The sequence below is a fragment of the Stigmatopora nigra genome, chromosome 16 (assembly GCF_051989575.1).
Source record: "Stigmatopora nigra isolate UIUO_SnigA chromosome 16, RoL_Snig_1.1, whole genome shotgun sequence".
NCBI lineage: Eukaryota > Metazoa > Chordata > Actinopteri > Syngnathiformes > Syngnathidae > Stigmatopora > Stigmatopora nigra.
This window is the reverse complement of record NC_135523.1, coordinates 6,276,117-6,296,908: the sequence shown is the minus strand read 5'-3', so window position 1 is coordinate 6,296,908 and position 20,792 is coordinate 6,276,117. Positions and strand designations below refer to the sequence as shown.

The window sequence follows — 20,792 nt, the reverse complement described above, 5'->3', positions numbered from 1 at the left end:
CTTTATGCAGCCTAAATTCTGCAACCACTACTCTTCTCTTTACAAACATCAAACTTAGCCATCCATTCTTTACACCCCCAACCCCACAGGCACACACACACAAAAGCAGACACACAACACATACATACGGACACTGGACTGCACCCCCTTCACTTATCTGTCATGCCTGGGATAAGGTGTTGCCAGGCAGAATGACTGGCTGCCTGTGAGGCTTTATTTGAGCCTGCTTGGTTTACTGTGCAGCCACCAAAGTGTAATTCGGGATGACTCTTCTGCATGGAAAGGGGATGCAACGTTTCATCGCACTGTTAACAAATTTCACAGAGCATAGCATGTGAAATATGCATTAGTAATTCACAAACTGTAAATATAATTTTAACACGGACGGTTGAATTAAAAGTGTCGTACCTACACCCACATTTTTAAAATGTTTACCACAATGGGTCATTACATTCACAGTAAAATAGAAGAGTGGCAATAATGTTGTGCAAATTGCAGTAGACTTTTTTGCATCACTATGAAGGACTCTGGGAAGTCTTTTCATTGCACAATAAAGTTTAATAGTGTTAATAAATGGGACAAAGTATTTACTGGATGTAATAGTGCATGAATAAATTTGAATTGGCAAAGTAGATGATGTGCATATTTGCTTACCAGATGGAAATGTATTTGAGTCAAACAAGAGCAATATAATTGCAATGTTGGTGTGGTATGTCTCATCATATGAAATAAAAAATACTGTTAACATTAAAATGAAGAATTAATCATTCATGGATGAAGCCAAAATGTCTAATTTGATCGGTGAGCTACAATTCCATCAACTTTAATCAAAGCATCAAAAACTTTGAGTGCATGGAAGAAGTATTGAGCGGGCCCTTTGAAAAGAGCAGGAATAGAGAGATTTCATCAACTAAAAGGACAGTGTGAGTTCCTGTAGAAATAGAAACAGCATGATGACTCAAAATGTGACCCAATACTGCAGATAAGACACAATGCCTCAGAGACAGTTCACTCACTGACACCCAATAATCAATTTGCTTTGAGTTTAAAAGCATCAGATGGGTTTCTGGGACACATCACTAGGAAGGCCTATGCTATCAGCACAAAAAAACATTTCTTCAACAATAAGACCAAAAAAAGTGTAGTGTTGTAGTATCTCAACTGCAGTCTGGGATATTTCTTGGCAACAGTTGGCTCAAAATACATTGTGTTGGTAGTTTGCAATACAAAAATGTTCAAGCCCTGTAAGATGTTGCCACTGTCTCTAGGAAAAAAAAGACTGATTTAACAAGTATTCAACTAATTTGTCCCACTTGCATGCTGAGAAACATTTCAACACAATGAAATCAATGTTACTATGTATTAGAGAATACTAACCATACATCCAAGAATCATTGAAGGTCATCCAATGTAATGCCTTTTATTTTATGTGCCCACCACTGCCATTCTACTGTAAATCAGCTGCATGTTTTCATTCACAGTTTGACCTTGATAGCTACAAGCATCAACAGATCTGTGAATGGCTGCAGGGGCATATATGTATGTGACAATGTAGTAAATGTGCACATGCATGTCCAAAAGTACATACAGTATGTATGTGCTGACAGTGCTTGACAAACTTGACTGTTATGTTGTTCCAGGCTTAAAGTTATACATGCTCAGCATTTAACATACTTAAAGACAAGAGAAGGGGTAAGTTACCTATCATTTGATGGCGCCTGCCTTGCATAATCCTACTCTTTCCAATGGGGAGAAAACGCTGATGAAGTGACAAACAGAACAATAGACGCCAGAAAGAGACGGAAAAAAGATAGTCAGGACTGCCCTCTTGGTTGGGTGAATGCAAAATCCTGACAAGGCAAGCATGCTCCTCCTCTCTAAGTTTGTGTTTTCCATGTTAATTTGACTGGATCAGCATTCTATTGAAAGATGGTTATGCCCTAAAGCTCTGTTTGCGTCCCATTTGTCTACTTTGTTAATATGCAACTTGCACCTGCAGAAACACTCCATAACACAAGCACATCTAGCCAACACAGAAAGTTTCCCAACAGCAAATTAGACATGGAGCAACGAAAGAACTAAGTTAAAAGTTAACCGAGAAGTGACATTTATACCCCGCTATTTTACCTTGCCTAACACTTTTTCACGCTACCTTTCATCCTATAGGGCCTGTATGAACACCATAATCCTTTGGATCAGGTATTGAATCATCAAAAGCAGAATATGGAGTCCAGGTTAAACCAGTCATTGTAAGACTACCCCTGGAGAGAATTTGAATTGAACAACTTCAAAACTTTTACTCATCTGGAACTTTTGAAACAACCTGAGGCTCTCTTATATGGGCCGTGTGTGCATACGCCTGCCTTTCCATCTGACTGTATGAAATCATTTCCATTTCCAAATGAAAACTGCATCAGACCAGCTGCTACCTTATGCTTGTCAAGACCTTGGCTTGTTACACAGTGAGCAGCAGGAAATCTTGGCAAGAGTTGTGCAATTGCATATAACCAATCAACAACAGAAAGAGAAAATTTGCTTCAGTGCGCACTTTACTTTCTGATATTAACAGACTTTTCAATGTAGAACCACACTTAGGTGTTACTTTGTGTATATCAAACACTGAATTTAGTGGAGGCTGGAGGAAAAAAATGGTATAATTGACGTGATTGTGTACATGTTTTGGTTGTGGTTGTAATACAGTTGATATTAATAAAGAATAATACTATATTATTCAAACATGGGTAGAGCTGATGAACATTTGTGGAAGTTGTTTAATTTATAAACAACATTTTCATGATTTTCTGAGGAAAAGATTGTTCAGAATGATGAACAGGCCAAATTGAAAGTTATTAACAAAATGACATTATTCTAATAATTATTAAAATACTATAAATTTGTTCTTTTGGGAAGGTTTTGCATGCTGTGCCTTCACCACAACCCTTTGACAAATGAACAGCTTGTCAATGAAAACCACAGAAAGGCCCTCGGAATAATAACTGAGTAGTTAAACCCACATGGGTGGTCCTAGAATCAAGATGCAATGGCAGCATTTGCTTGAATGGACATCTTTGAATAGCTTTCCCTTTGTGTTATTGCTCATACACAGCAATTGCTAATGTATACAATGCTAAAAGGTTTGTCAATTAAACTTTTGCCCCCTTCTAGATGGGGCTGAATTTTAATTTCCCTGCCTGAATTAAAACTCAAATTCCCTTGCATCTTCCTTTGGAAAATGTTTTTTAGGTTACGTGAATAATTTAATTTTATTGTAATCATTGAATTAATCTTTTCCACAATTTTTAAATGTTTTTAGTAAAAGTAAGGATAAGTAGTTCAACATTAATTCCGCATAATAACACACTATAAACTAAAAACAATGCACGCTCTAGGCTAAGCCATATGAAATGGGTAAGTCAACTGAATACAATTCTCATTCTGTGGTAGAGCAGGGTGTTATTTCCATTGTTTAGCTTTTGTGTTGTATATCTTGGAAAATAATTGGGGAACAGGCTAAAAAAAAAGTGAATTGTTGTTGTTGCCATTGGTAAAAGGTATCAAAATAGTCCACTAGTAGATAGTAGCGTTTCTGCTACATAACCACATCTGATCATGCTCATCACTGCATTAAATAACATCCCTAAATTATATGACTGAACAAACTTGAGCCTGCCTATTCAGAAAGTTTGGCCAACAGCCCATGAAATTGCGACTTTCGCAACCAGCAGCCTGTGAACCACTTGGCAAGAGATGGATAGATGGAGAGATGAGGCCGGGTTCAATAAATGGAGCTGCTATTTGTTTGAATGTTCGCCCATTGCCCCTGGGAACTGTCTCTAGACAGTCCATAAAGGACAGAAGTAGTTTCTCACCTGTTTTGTTTTTTTCTCAGTGATTTCATGTCATTTACAAACAAATGTGAATCAAAGTGACTCCATCATTTTCATCACAAACAGCAGATTGGCATTTGATTCCTTATGTTATTCAAAAGAAGGTTTTGGTGCCTGTTTCATCATGAAATCTCCCTTGTTTGCTTTCCATTTTTATTGTAGTTATCTAGCTTGAATAAAGAGGAAATAAAATCAGAGTTGCTTCCCTCTGATGGGATATTCATGCTTTGTTCATGTGTAAATATGAAGATGTCATGTGCAAACTTACAGCTCACATGGGAATGTGGGATACTATACATATGCATTTGCAGTCTCAGTTTGATGTAAAGAAAATTCTATATTCATGAATATTATGTTCTCGATCTGAAAATGTCAAACTATATTCACTATGGACAAATTATGGAAAATCACAAAACTCTGCCTGAATGAATAGAGAAATGCATTACACCTAAGACAATAATAACTAATGTTATTAACTAATTATTCGCTCTGCATTGTTAATTACATATACTGGTGGAGGGTAGAAAATATCTTATTCATAATGATCTCCCTTGGGACCCCTGTGTGCTTATCCTGTACTTTGCTAATGGGGTTACTCCTCTGTGAATATTCTTATAGGCAAGACCAAATATACTTCATCTGGGTAAACAGTGAAGATTTACATATTGGGTCTTATAAACGTGACCTAAAATGGGACCATCAAAGACTTTCAATGTATGTTGTAAAGGATTTGACAATCGCAGTGTTTCAAAAGGTACAAAGTAAGAAAATATGCCAGCCACAAACTGAGATAAGATGGAATTGCTTGGGCTTTTGTATTATTATTATTGTTATTATTATTATTAGTATTATTATATTATGAAGAAGTAGTTAATGAAGCCTGCATTTATGTTGAAATGTATTCATTTGTTTAAATGTTGCTAGATTTAGAGATTGCAGTTTAGCGTTAGTATAGAGGAAAAATAATATTGGAAAAAGTGGTCAGAAAGGTTCTATTTTTTTTCTGAAGAACACAGTTAATACTCTGTCACCTCCAGTCAGAAAGTAACAAATGTTGAATTTGAAATAGAAAAATTAAGCAGTTGAGTTATATTCTTGGTGTTTGACATTAATATTTGATATAGTTTCTAATCGCTGTGTGCATTTGTTTTGGTAACGCAATCTGACTGTGTTATATTGATGCCATTAGGTCAGCTACTGTCATTGCAATTTAGAAATAAAAAAAATAAAAAACATTGAATCATAGTTAAAATCAAACTACACAGATGAAAGCAAGGTTCAAGTGTACATTTTTTTCAATTAAATTTAAGTAAATCAATCTCAATCTGGATGACTTCTAATTTGGGCTAAGAATGACAATATAAATGTGACATCTACTGCCTTTAAAAGCCTACCTCTCATTATATTCTCGTATTAATGTGATGGACTACTTTCCCTCACAACATCGGGGCCAGACAACAGGAGGATGATATGAAAATAGCTCTATGGCAACGATAAAGATAAAAAGCTAGGGACTTACAAACATTACCTACCTGCAATGTTTTGTTGGTACTCTGTGCATAATATTCTTTTTCACCAATATTTCTTGGTACAACATGATGCTGCATCAATCTCCCCTCAACTCCAAGTAGTTAAGAAGTCTGTGATGTTCTGCTGTTTTGAATCTTTTTAAGAGAGGATTTGAGCATCTGCAAACACAAGGGAAGAAACAAGCAAGTTAGACAAAGAAATGATCTGCTTTTCCTTGAATAATATATTCTCAATTCTTTCACTGGCTTCTTTCTCTGCTGAAGTTCCTCAAATGTCACGACTGTAGTCCGATTTCATATATGTTTCTGTATTTTAGGTGGTCTTCATGTAGTCATTTCACTAAATGTATTTCATCTTATCTCCATTTGTGCGAAACAAAGCTCAGCATGAATAAATTTTGAGTCAATTATGCAACAAATAATTTAAATGAAAGAATATACAAGATTAATTGAAGTTTAAGTAGTCCCCTTTGAGACTTTCTTGGCAAGGATTTGACAACAATTTGACATATGCAAAACATAGAAACAGGTGCACATGGCTTGTGTCAGTTGCATGTGATTGTGGGTCAAAAGGTGTCCATGGCTAATCAACACTGTTAGTGCAGCGCCCAGATTCTAGTACTCGGCACCTGCAGCTCACTACACTAATGTTGGCTTGATTGTCATCAGAGCTCATCTTTTTTTGCTTGTATACTAGAAATGCTCAAATTAAAAGACTGGAATGGATGCTCAATCACAATACCGGGCAATTACAAACATTGACAATTATGTGGGATGGATTAAGATTATTTAAGCATCTGAATGGAATCAATCACTCAGTGGAACTGCAATTTTAACAAATACCAGAATATACAAACAACATTCTGCAGTCCAATGTTGTCAGGGTAAAGACATGTTCATAGAGTATCTACACTTTCAAAATTGTTCTAATTTGTTATGATATTTCCTAACTAGTCCTTCAAGTTAGACTACTGTACTAGTAATATTTTATATTTCTTTTTAAGTATTCAAATGTACTCGAAACAAAAAACTGTATTCCATCTCTCTTGTATAAACTAATTGGCTCTGCTATTTAGTTTGAAGGTCGATGAATGAGCTGCACATGAAAGGCACATTTTGTAGACCTCTGAAAATGGAGAAATGAATGTTTAAACACAAAAAAAAAGAATGTTCAGGAATTTTAAGATACGCTCATTTGATTGACTAAAATAGTACTGGCAATGATAAAATCTCTGCTCCATTGTCAAGTGACCACTTCCTGGCAATACTGGCTTTTATTTCATTTCTTTTCAACCATTATTTGAACCAGATTTATTTCTACCCCTTTACATTATACAAGGTTTTATTTTTCTCCTTGGATGGGCATGATAAATGTTTTGTCTTTCCCTTTCAGGATGTGATTTACAGTATTGGAACAGTAAGCACAATTTTAAACATAGCCTCATGTTATTTAAGTCCGCATTATACTCAAGTGTTATGGGATCACAATCCGATATGGGTATGCCGCTGTGACTTTAGCCCAAATTAGGTTGCTGTGAAAATATTATGAGCCAGCACCACGCTGAGGCTAATTGTTTACTTCGACCCAGTAAGAGTCTAGCACTGGTGTAATAGGATAATAAGAAACACTAATGCAACCCCCAACAGACAGGGATCTGCTTTTATACACTGATGGCTATACATGTTGCCAGTACATAAATTTAAAAATGATGCATTTTTCTTTAAAGTTGAATTTTTTTACGATTATTTTGGTTTTACAATTTAGTGCTAACCACAAATAAGTGCTGCATGGAGTTGTGTTTATCTAAAATATAAAATAGTCTAAAGAAATGAAAAGCCAGGGCAAGGTTGCTACCTTTTGTATTCTCTGCATGGTGATGAAAATAATTTCACAACATCACCATTTCTGCTCTATTTGTTTGCCATCTTTTTCCATCTGGTCTCATCAGTGTGCCCCCTGACAGAAGTCTAAATTCACTTCTCATACAAACATACGTACCCATATGGCCCGCTTCCCTGTTATTCAACACATTCTTTATCATTGTGTTAGTTAATATCTGCCAGACAGTTGAGCAATTCTAGGTCTGAAACTCAGTTTTCTGTGCAAAGTTCACAAGTTCAATCTTTGCCTGTTTGTTTTTTAGACCAGGTATTACTGGCTTACTCCTACATTCCAGCAACCTGCAGATTAGGTTGATTTAGGGTCACCAATTACAGTCCTTAAAGGTACCAATCTAGTCTGTTTTGCAAGTCTCTCTCCTTTAAATACCCAAATCAAATGATCAACTCATCAGCAAGCTTTGCAGAAGCCTGATAATGGTTGTGATTATCTTGATTCAGGTTTGTTAGAGGAAGAAGCCATGGTATAAAGACTGCATTGGTGACCTAGAGGAATGGAGTTGGCAACTCCTGGGTTAATTAATGACTAAATTATCCCTAGGTAGTCATTTAAAGTGCAATATAAATACAATGGTAACTGCTCCAGGGTATTCTAAGCTTCCCACCCAAAGTATTTTGGAACAAACTTTAGCTGACCTGAAATGTAATGATAAGAACCAGGATAGAAAAATGAATGGTCCATAAACTGTAAAACTGAACAACAAAAATGTATTGTCAACGACTGCCAGGTTCAGCTAACTGAAGCAACAGCCCAAAAGGTATTTTGTGGTGAGGTCAATCGGTATAACGATTGTTAGTGTGCACCCTGTCTATCATTGATGTGAAACACAATAAAGCTTTTAGAGTACCTATTGAGAGCTGAGCTGAAATTGCTTAGGTTGAACTCACTGCAATCATATCTGATTGCTCTCTAACAATTAACCAGCTCTGGGAAAAACCAAGATGTGGCAATGGTTCCAAACAAAACACTTGACAAACTACAGTAATAACCCTGTCCTCCCACTGAAACCCCAGCATGTGGGAACTTTTCGAAAATGGAGGGGAGGGTCCTCATCTTTTTTCCCCCATATCTTTTTTGTTCTGTTACATTTTTACTTTTTTTTCTTCTGCAGGAAAGGGAAATACTTTCTGGCAAAGGACTGCTCGTACATAGAACCGTGGCTCAGGGTTCAGCTAAAAAATGTTACATATACTGATCAAGCAGTCATTATTCCCTTATTATTTCCTACATATTATCAGCCTGTTGCATAAACACAACCTATCATAATCTAGTTTCAGCCCGATATCAAGGAACACATACATTTATGAAAATATTATGCAATATCTTAACATATTTAAGACAAAGCGCACATCTACTGCACCCCTTTGTGAGTAATTGTTCCTTACTAAATTCACTAAATTGTATATTCATAGTACTATAAATGGTTTAGCTACCATTAATAGAGCAAATTGTACATATTGACTCACAGTCATAGTATCAACATAATCTTTACTGAGAGTGGGCCTATTATTGATAGCACATGGAAACCAATTCAGCCCTGATCCCCACATATGTGATGATACTTTAGTCTGGCAAGGGTGGACAGGAATGAACGAAGTGATAAGGCAGCCCCAGTCGCAGAAAGGCAAAATGTGTGACAGATCATAAAATTAACTGCATGCTCCTGTTTGACATATATAGGTACTGCACAAACAGAACTGCTGCCCAGAGATAGCAGCTAAAGCAATCACCATGAGGTGTGGAGGGTTAGGTGGACGATGAGAAAATAAGTCCATAGTGAAGAATGATGAGGAAAAATGCTCCACATGTCTTTTTTACATTCATTTACATTACCTTGAACAATTAGATTATGTTTTCATCCCTGTGTATAATGCTGGGTGTTTATGCTCCATTGCACAAAACTACTTTTCGGGTTGCCTCGACAACAAATGCTGCAGTGGTCCATCAACCAAATGTTAGCTGTTAAAATGTGAAGCAAATTGTATTATTCAAAATTTAAGATTGCTGTCTGTTAGGTATATCTGCTTTGTTTGTCCTAAATGTCTCAATGTATTGTGATCATCAAAATGTTACTGTTATTGTATTTTATCTTTGCTATTTAAATCCACCATTATATTTCACATTTTATTATTTTACATTAAGTGAGAGAACCATAATAATGGCATTTAAAAGAGAGTGAAAGCCATCTTTGTTCTGGGTTATCATAAAGCAAAGGCATTACCTGTTACTTGAACATTTTTTGAATGGCTCAGTTATTAAGGAATTCCAATTCAATGGTCTGGCAAATCTGGTTAAAGATTAAAACATTAAATTCGGCGGCAGCACTTTCGGTTCGAACATCTTTTGTTCATTTATATTTTAAGTAAAAAAGGAGGAGATTATGAAAACTGTTGAACCAATGCAATTTTAGACTCCAATGGATCATCAACTATTTCTACTGTGTGTCAGCGATGGTAAAGAAGTGTTGCATGGGCCAATGAAAACAAATTAATAAAATAAAAACAAGACAATAACGTGTATAAAAGACATACAACGTTTGTAATTTTAGAGAAATTAGTAATAGCCATCCAATAAGATGATCTGCAGATCTGCATACTCAATAATTTATTATTCTCAACTTTAATTAACTGAGCAAGAAACAATTCTTATTACTCTGTGTATTTGTGCACAATTATGTAAAACTGGACTGCATCATTATCATATTGAACACCGGCTATAAGAGTTTTCTCTCCCAATTTCTCTCACTGTCAAATTTAGGTTCTCTGACAAAATATATTCCCAAACCCACCAGGCAAAATAAACCCCTATCCACAGCAATAGAACCGGAAAGAGAGCTATTGTGGAAAGTCACATTGCATTTAAGTATTATGTTCTGACAGTGCAATTTCTGGATTCAGTAATTTTTCCAGCAGGAAAAAAAAAATCTTCTATATGGCCTCTAATATTTAGCGCCATCCATGTCTTTCTCATAACACTAGGCCACAGGGACTCCTATGGTCCTCGCAGCTCAGACGTTATAGCATACTGTATATTGCACACTGCTGTCATAACGATATAATAGTTTTCCTGGAGACCGCTTTTGAACACAGTGAGTAATGGTGTTTTAAAAATAATATTTCCAAGTATTTCAGAAAATGACGATGTATAAAGATGGTGAATGTACTCATTCCTACCCCTTTTTACCTAATGTGTTCTCAAACTAACACACTCGGCTCGATAAAACTCTTAGAAGGGGTTCACATCAGCCACGCAGAATCCTGAATGATGACTCCCTCAGCACCCTTCTGAACGACTGTGCCCATAACCATTAGAGAATATGGAATCCAAGCACTAAGCTTACATTGAGAAACATACACTCCCGCTTAATCAGCAAGGGAGCTCTTCCTCTGAACTGGTGCTAGCTGTTGTATTACATGGGCACGGGGGACAACTTGATGTTGAGGAAACCAATAAAACAGCACCAAATGTTGCCAGCCCATCCGTTGCTGCACTAGCGCGTTGATGTAAAGGGCCATTAAAACTCACGACACCCGATACTGGATGCCCACAGGGGGCTGCAGATCTCTTCTCATCTCGGCTTTTACAATCAGGCTAATTTCTAGGGAGGACATTAATGTACAAGGTTCAATTCTAATGAAGTCAGGGACATGTGCGAAGGATCCCTTCGAATGTAACGTTATACGGACATGGGCCGTCTGGGATGCTGCTGTGAGCTTCTCTCAGATAAAAAGACATCAATTTAAATGATGTTAGCAGACTATTTGCAGCTTTCATTAGCATTTGTCGTGTAATGTGACAATCTGTTTGAGGAAAAAAAAAAGGATACTCAAGAAGGGCGTTTGTATTTTCATTTCAAAAGGGACCATATAAATGTCGAGATTAATGTTAGTAATGTATGTTCTTTAAACTAACAAAGAAGTGTTAGAGTGGAGCTTGTTTGACAAGTGTAGATACAGTGGAAATCTAAATGACCTTGAATTTCTAGAATGGAAAATTTGAGTAAAAATAACATTACAATATATCTGTTATATAGAACATGCAGCATCGGCATAGGCCAAACATCAGAACCCTTACTTAAAAGAAATGTTAACTTCCTGCTCTTTAAACTATCTGTTCTTTATGGATATTTACTATTTATTATTGACAAACACATGTAGGTTTACGATGCAACTAAAGGCCTGATCTTGTTTACCATGTTTCCGAGTTTTAAACACCTTTGGTACAGTACTATCATTTAAAACCCTTTCATACTGTGTCTCCATTTTTTTTCTCCCTTTCAATGTTGAGTCTCGGGCAAAGACTGTGATGGTGGCATCACTGCATGCCGTAAAGGCCAACCCTGCAATGCCTTTTATAAAGGAGCCTGTGAATTTGTTTAGCTAATCCAATATTTATAGCCGGTGCATGTTCACAGATGATAAACAGTTAGTGATTCCAGAAAAGAAAATACATAGGGCAGTTAAAATGCATAAATTAGATGCAGGCAGGAAATATTTTTTGAAAGACATACCTTAGTAATTCTTTGGGAAATGTTTGCAGCACAGTGATGAGTCTTTGAGGAGCCATCACAGAATGTAAACTTAATGAGTTACATTTATCTTCACTGAGATTTTGATGAAGAAAAACACCAGCTTGTCCGAGCCCAGTCAAACCGCAATCTGTGGAAGTGAATTTATTATATTTAGCCATAATAAAATTACAGAAAAAAACACAAGATGTTGAAGACCGAGTTTCCAATAAAGAAAATATAAAAAAAAATGTTGGAATCTAATTTTAAATGTTGGAAAACTAAGACTTATTATTCCATGAAGACCATCTTAATCTACCTAACCCCATTTGAGACTCATCATTTTATTTTCTGAATAGTTGTGCGTGTCTCCCACAAGACAATATTTTTGGCTCATCTCTGCAGTCTTCATGTTCAAATAAATTGTTCTTCTACTTGGGATGCCTCCCAGACAGGGCCGAGATGGCTTTTTTTATGTTAGTATAACGCAGTAGTTTTTAGGGCTGCATAACCACGAACAAAATAGGTGACTGCCATCAATGGCAATCATCCCAATTATTTTATTTTCATTCATTTTCTGAACCACTTTATCCTCACTAGGGTTATTTGGGGTGACCAAGCCTATTCAAGCTAACTTTGGGCCAGTACAAATTCACACTTTGGAAAATATAGCTCATTCCATCTAAGGAGTGGCCATGTGTTATTTTTCTTGTATTATGATCTACTATTTTCAACAATGTTCCCTCAGGGCCTTTTCTGGTTGTGCAAGAAGTATCAACAGTCACAAGGAAGCTATCATTTATGAGGCACACATGCATGCTCATAAAAACATAAGTTTAAATGCTATAATGGTAAAAAAGAAATCATCCACACGGTATAGACTGAGGTGTTGACATGTATCACCTAAATGTTTACAATTTGTTATTTTATATAAAATCAACAGAATTGTTTCAAAATAAGTAAACAAGCATCCAAGGCAACACTTATAATATCGTAGAAAACAGGTTTTACATGAATTAAAGGGGATGTCTAGTCACACTTTTAAGGTTAAATATATGATTTCTTCAAATTAATAAAATCCAAAATAAATATAGGATTTATACATTTTAAGTATGTCACCAGCAAGTAAGTATGTAATTTCAATTCCTTTGGAATGTACTCATCATGGCAGTCTTTAATATATAATGTACTGCCAACAGCTCCATGAACAGCCCTAATTGTTAACGTATCAATTTAACAACTTCTCAATGAACTCAGGATGTAAACAATAAGGGACAATATCAAAGAGACTAAGATAAATGGGTTGCATGGCACAGTTAGCGATCAAAAGACTTGGTAGTAATTTCTCTTGATAGTTGAGCATGTTCAGTAAAATGGCAAGAACAATGTAAGAAACTGTCAACTCCCTTTACCAATCTGAGCCACCATGGTAAAGAATTACATACCAACCAACCTGGATTATAGAGTAATCACTTTGTAAGGATAGGCGATTATATAATAAAATAATTAGAATATTAATTAAACAATCTCATTAGTACACCCTGATGTTTTCGGAAATTAGTTAAATGATAGGGGGGGCTCTGGTCTTCATCCTTTCCCAGCAGGGCACAATTTGCCCTGAGAGCAAGAGTTAAGGCCGGGAGAAAGTGACAGAGCATACTGTGAATATAAATGAGCTGTGGAAGAGGGGGGGAGTCAAAGAAAATTAGGAGGTGGTGCACTGGATTAAATAGTGGCATGTTATAATTGGAGTGCTGTTGGGATATTTACATTTATAATGTGTAACCTAGATTTGGAAAGCACATTATGTATGGCTACATTGCAAAAGGGTTTGACACCATCTGTGGTCCCTTGGATTCGAGGGTCAATCAAACTCAATTTGAATATCTACTTATATATGTTTTTAGGGATGCTAATGTTGCAGTGAAAAATTGAATATTGCCTTTCCAACGCTGAAAAAACGGCCTGAGAAATACTATCTGAAAAAGTATAGAAAAAAACAATAGAATGTTAAAGGGATTGCTGCTAAAGAACTAAGAGATGATATGACCATTTTTCAATTCAGGAGTGCAAACAACAAATCAATAATTAATCATATAGTTAAATCAGTGAATTAAATCTTGGAGGTATCTGTCTCTAACCCCAATTATTGAATTGTGTACATTTTACAAAATGAACTAGACAACAAATCAATGCTGATCAAATCAATACTTTGTAAATGTCAATGCTTCTATATATAAGTCTAGATTTTCAATAGCCATATTTCCTTCCAGCGGCTGTGACAATGTATTGCCCAGAAAGTGGACCAGGTGCTTGAGTTCTCAGAGTTATTTACTAATCAAGATCAGCATTCAAATGTATTCAGTTGAGACAGCTACCGTCTTCTCACGTTCACCACACAGTCACATAAGGGATTATAACCTCTCTGTCTTCTCTCAGTTTCCTTTGTCATTTATTTATTGTTTCACTCTACACCTCCCTCTTTACTTTTTGCGCTGTCCTATTTTCAAAGATTGACTGACTTCAAACAAACAAAAGTAAAAAAAAAAACAACTTCAGTTGGGAAGTGGAAAAGTTCATGAGACGCCATGCATTTTGAAATGTTACACTAGTTACCCGAGTCATGGGACATTGTAGACCTAGTTTTGCCATATGCCTCGTCTAGTCATTTGTCACTGAACCTTTGAAATTCAACGTTTAATATTTGAATAAAGTCCCTGTCACATATCTTCTGATGAAAGCATTCATCTACATGCAACAAGGTAGCCATTGTATCACGCACACAGATTCTAGGACGGGTGATTTACATTCCCCTTGTTGCTGAGAAAACAGTGTACAGGAATAAAAAGCTGTCTGTTAACTTATATACAATTCTGTAAGGGACAAACTGTCAGACATCAAAGCAATGTTAGTTTCAATCCATGGATTTCTCTTCAACTCATCATGCATCCAAAGGTTTTCCAAAACATCCCGCATCCCAATCCACGCTTAACATGCCTCTCAACAGAGAAGATATCATTGTTTGACAAATAGACCCACACTGGTAAACACTTTCACCTATCCCAACAGAGAACGTATTAACTTTGGTGAATGCTCATTTGCATGAGCGACTAAAGGTGTCAAAACATCGAGGAAGCATATTTTAAAGCTCCATTGATAAACAAGTCTTATGTGACACATTTGAAATGGCTTTCATCTATTTGTCAGGGCACATAATACTGCTTGTATTGAGGGATTTTATGCACGAGAAGAAACAGGAATAATATTTTCATTCCATTGTACTATACTTATTTCAATTTTTCAATATGGAGGTAGTAAACAGTGGCACAGGGCTCCATTTTAGGAGAGTGTTTTCCCGGAGTGTGTACATATTCGGACAATGGAGGGTGATGCAAGAATGAATAATGTCCTTGCCTTCGGGCAGCATGCTCTGCAATTTCACACAGAGTATCCCTGACTGTTGAGCAGCAAGAATGAATGTAGTGCTGAACCGCATTTCACCCCCTTCAAGCATGTGGTCTCCAAGTAGCTGACAGGTTGGGACTATGCAATTCATGCCATGCAGACTGAGTCAGAAAACAGTGAAATGTACTGTATGACAAGCATATACACAACAGCAATGCCACCCAGATTCGGATGTTTTTTATAGTAGGGAGTTATTTCCGTGGATTTCAAGTATTATACGCACACAACCAGTGAAATATATCCAGTGAATGACTTTTACAACAACTTCTATTGTAATGTAGGACATTTTATGCCTCATTTTCTGCTGGTTGGCTCTTGAATCAAAGTCAAGCGTCAGAAAATAACTTGAGTTAGCCAGTTATAGATATTGTTACCAACTACACTGTGTGTGACCCTGCACATAAGAGTGGCTATAAGTATACGTAGGTCAAGTGGTAGATATTAACACCTCATATCCTCCAGCCGCTCACACAGTCACTTAGAAATTGCTCCTTCCAATTTGCAACTGTAGGTTTCTTGATGTTGACCTTGCCGTGCTACATTGATTTGGCTACTTGCCGCACAGAATGTCCACTTTTATTAGGCACCCAAGCAAATCGGGGGTTGGTTTGAGTTGACAGGTCTGACACCAGACACCAGGTACCTTCCCCCTCTCCACCACTCTCAGGTCCTCCCATATATGTCTAATAGGCCTTGACAGGCTCTCAGATTGGGAAATGTTAATGACTGATTATGGTTGTGAGACTTTAACCAAGCTGATAATATCAAAGGGTTTGGATGTTAGGTGGAATTAAAAAAAGTTATTTGAGTACCCAAGACTCATAATTAGTGAATCTGAAAAAAAGGAAGGAACAGCAACATTGCATCTGTTTTTCATACACTTTAAAGTATGGCTTAGAAGTCGCCTAACATTATTTACAGATATTTTGTGCTAAAGTATCGCAACCTGTTTATTTTAGAACACATTTAGTTCGTACATTCCTCTACTATATTGTCCCCAGCCCTATATTTTTTTCCATGACAGGTTTAGTGTTAAATTGTCTCCGTTAAAGATAAGGAATCAAATACAAGGTGGCTATAAAGATGATGAAATTAAACATTGTATCGATAAAGGAACTGCAAGATCAAGGGTAAACTGTCAGTACTTAGCAATTATTTGACTTTAAGACAGTAGTTTCTAGGAGGGATAAACCTTAAACTTAAACATTCATTAATGATTGTATAAAAAGTGGAATTTTAATTTATACTTTGCTTGGACTGTGATTTATATGGGAAATCTGGAGCAAAATTTAAAACAGTATGAAACATGACTTAATTATACTTGTATAATGACAATAAAAGCATTCACTTCAATTCAACATGCCTCATCTTGTTATTCAAAGTTGGAACATACTATACCTTATCCAGTTATAGACAGTTGAGTGTTACACAAAAGTCATTTTACAATACATCAATGTTCTGCAAGACAATTAACCTGTGGACAACCAGTGGCCAAGATGACCAACATTCTCAGTCTAATAGATTTTAGTAAATGTTAAATATTTTTGACCAGAACAGCTGAACGGTAAAGCCTTCAAAATTTGTAACACCTCTTCAATCAAACTAATGCAATTGGTTTTTTTGCTAAAACACATGGTGACAAGCTCTTGACCCCATTCAGCCTCGTAGCGCTCAAGATGAAGTCTGATTTCAATATGAATGTGAGCTTTGTATTTGATCAAGCACAGGGGATAACCAGAAATTGGTCACACACTGGTGGTCTAGATTTGCAGCCTTTTTATGTTCGAAGTCCCATCTGGGTGTTTCATATATTTCACTTCACACGGACCTCATATTGAATCTACACAGCAGGCTCTCGCAATGTCTTAACAAAGCTGAGCATTCAAGAGTGTAAGCACTTTTAAGCATGTATTTAGCATTAAGTACAGTATGTAATGTTAAGAAAAACACATGCACAATGCACACATGCAACCAGCACAGTGCTACATGTGTATTTCATGACCACTGTCAAATGAAACAATTATTCTATGGACATAACATAATAGCATAACATAACTTAATATGTAAACAACTTCATAATGTAGGTCATTCTCTCTGGCCTACTGATTTTAATGCTAAAAAAATGCCAACAAATTGGTGTGGAACCCAAAAAACCCCACTGAAGTCCACTTTTAAATGTATGAAGGAACATTTAATACTGGAACATTGTTTTTACTATCTCTTGTCTTCTTTATGAGTGAGTTGTTTCACTGGTATTCCCTTTTCATTGTATGTGTCAACTCCTCTAGAAATCCCTTTGAGGAAACATGGAATTGACAGAGGACAGAGACGAGTGTAACAACAAGTCAACTGTTTTCAGAACTGAAGAATTATTACAAGCGCCACATATGCCCCCGACTGTTTTATCTCAAATGGGATTTAATAGTGTCAAGCACACACCACATTGTTATTCTTCACAATTTTGCAAATGCAGGAAGCTTTTTTGGACTGATGGTTTGAGTTCACACACTCAATGTATCACCTTGCTGAGGTTAGCAAGTTGGTACATGACATACATTTCCTAGCCAACGTGTTGCTAAATCTGCCTGGGCACCTGCATGAGGTGACAAACAAGTACATTGTTAGCCCTCTAACACTTTAAACCACCTGCACCCTTCAAAAGTGACAGCTGCTGGCATGCTTCACTGGATTTTGAATACAAGGTATCAATGTCATCTGGTTGTACTTTTTTTAACCCTTTGGATTGGCTGAGATCTATTTAAACTTCCTGCATCAAAAGTACTGAATAATAAAATATTCAATTTAGTATATATAGTGTAAAAAATAAAATTGTACTTTGGTTATAATTTGATATTAAATACATACTTAATTTAGTGCATATTTAATGTTAAACATGACAATGATCACAACACTGAGTAAAAAACATAACGAACTACCTATGCCCAACAAGAAGGATAATTTTACTCTAATGTTGTAATGTCTCTCCACTGTCCACGGCAAAATAAAGTTCACTGGAGGAAAATAATAAAATGCAATATTTTAGCAGGACACAGTCAACAGCAGAAGTACTGCTGTTTTCCATTAAGGATGCCGTATGCCAACACTTAGTGTATTTTCTAAATTTCACAACTGTTTCCAGTTTGGCCCCATTGTTGATTTTGGAACTTGGACTACTCCACTGATTAAAATAAATTCTATGACTTGGTTAATGAAGAAATACAATGTCCAAGAAATGAACTTTCAGTTAAAAATTTACATAATCCAATAACTATAAACATTAGCACATCAAAGTGACATTATCAATTGATGTTCCGGTCTTTCTTGTTTGGAACAACAGTAGAAATAAGATAAAAAAGCAAGGACATTTCAATTTATTGCCTGTTCACATCTCTTGTCGCCAGAGGTAAATTGATAGTCAACATCGGCAACCGTATAATTATCGCTCTCTTTCTCAGTTAAGTTGTACGAGTCCTTGAAGTAGTGAGGCCTGAAACTGCTGTATCAGATTCCACTGAGGGATAAAATTAACATTACAGTGCATCAACAACACCTCTCGCAGAAACTCATCTTGGTGGAGTTGCGGGCAAAACAAGCGAAACTAAAGAAAAGACTGGAACTCTCCCCCTCCCCACCTTTGGGCGGTATGCTAATGTGAGTGTTCAAACTTGTATTGAATTTGAAAGTGCAAGCTGAAAGTATATAAAGGGGCACAGTGAATCACGAATGATGTGAGAATGACTCAGGGTGAGAGAGACCTGATACGGACTATAATTATCATAAACCATATGCCTGATGCCTGTGGAGTGGCTGTAAGATAAATAAAAATGATGACAAACAACACAACACATTTTACAAATGCCGCCCCCTCACTTCTCTCTTTTCTCATCACAACAACGCTGACTGCCAACCGAATTAGCATCACCGGCCTGATACATTGGTAATCTATTCCGAGCATAGCAAACAATACAAATTGGATTTCTAATTTACCCTGACTCTTTTATGCAAAGCAACCGTAATGAAGTGTCACCATAGTAACAGCTTTGAAACAACTTGTATCACAGAAATGCTCTTATGTTATATCCTTGAGACTATAGTTTGAATCCAAATGAGATTTTTCTCTATTTGCCTATGTTTTAGGAAAATTACTGTCACAATATCTGAGTCTTCACCTTAATGTGTATCAGCATCCAAAAATATTCATGTCACAAACACCAAACAAACTTTAACACACCACCTTTTTCTGACAAGTTTTTTATACTCATGCGTTAATATCCCCAAACAATTGTGGTTGGCACAATCACACAAAAGACCACAATCATGATAAAAAAACTCAGTACTTCCTTTAAACTGATGAGTTAAGTGTCATCAATCATGATTACACATGACTTATAAAGTCTAATCCACTAAAATAACAATATGGAGTGATCTGTCCACAAAGTTGCATGCACACAACACAAGGTTTGCTTTGAGATTAGTGTTTAAGAAGGCACCATGTATCTCAACTGATGATCACTATTTAATGCTGGCTCGGCATTGAAGGTATTTTGTTTGACCTCGAATACAGTTTAAGCAGCACAAGTGAGAGATTCAAGATGAGATTCAACCATGCAACTTCTCCAAGTAATGCAAAATGATTCATCTCTGCAATCGCTATATAATACATACAGTTAATGTATATGTTAAATTAGATCAAATCTCCAAGTGAAGCAGGGTGATGAGTGTTGACAGTCATGGCATAATGCATACATCTAAAGTATATATACATATATATTTAAAGTAGGGCTTAGCGACATGATATAATTTTAATGTTTTTAACATCATCATTTGTTTAATTTGGAATGAGCTCATTTAACTTTACAATAAGATAATGATGTTTATCATTATTACAGGTCCAGTGTAAGGAGGACAGGGATGAGCAACATACTTTTCAAGGTCGTGAAATTGGTTAAGATTACAGTCAGTCAACCTATCAGCAGAGTACATCATCAAGCAACTTAATTCTTCTATTAGCATAACATCACTGTAATAATACCAGATAAGAGTGAAACAGAGGGAGCAAAGAAACAAGTGTAGGATAAGTGTCATGGCATTGTTTAGTGATTAGCTCAGACGATATATTGGTTAATTTTCTTGATGGGTTATGAATAACATTAAAATCAAAGACGACAACATACTTTGAGTAAGGATGATGTGTTATTTGTGGTGGAATTAAATTGTGAAAAGTAGAGTTTTAAAAAAGCTTCAAAATCATTCTTAGTGATTTTAAATATAGTTTCCATTCTTTGTTGGTGTTGTAATTTACACATTCAATTTGTGACAACTAGTGACTTAGAGGGGAAGCGTAAAGTACATGTATTGACGTAAACAGCTAAGCAGGCACATTGCTTCTGCCTTTGATGATGCTTTAAGTCAAAGCCAGTTGAGAGACTTAGAGAGAACATTCCCATGGGTTCAATACATCAGGGCCCTAAATAATCTTTGCGGGTAGAAATAAATGTAAGGCA

General features: G+C 36.3%; 1 protein-coding gene across 2 annotated transcripts in view; it reads right to left on the bottom strand.

Annotated features, from left to right (window-relative positions):
- The window catches only part of LOC144209268 (partitioning defective 3 homolog), a 234,425-nt gene that overhangs the window by 30,012 nt on the left and 183,621 nt on the right, over positions 1 to 20,792 (bottom strand). For both annotated transcript variants that reach the window (XR_013329067.1, XR_013329066.1), the window contains exons 26-27: positions 11,827 to 11,974; positions 5,420 to 5,575 (exon numbers count right to left, since the gene is read on the bottom strand). The gene's annotated coding sequence lies outside the window, so the exon portion shown is untranslated. The remainder of the gene's footprint in view (positions 1 to 5,419; positions 5,576 to 11,826; positions 11,975 to 20,792) is intronic.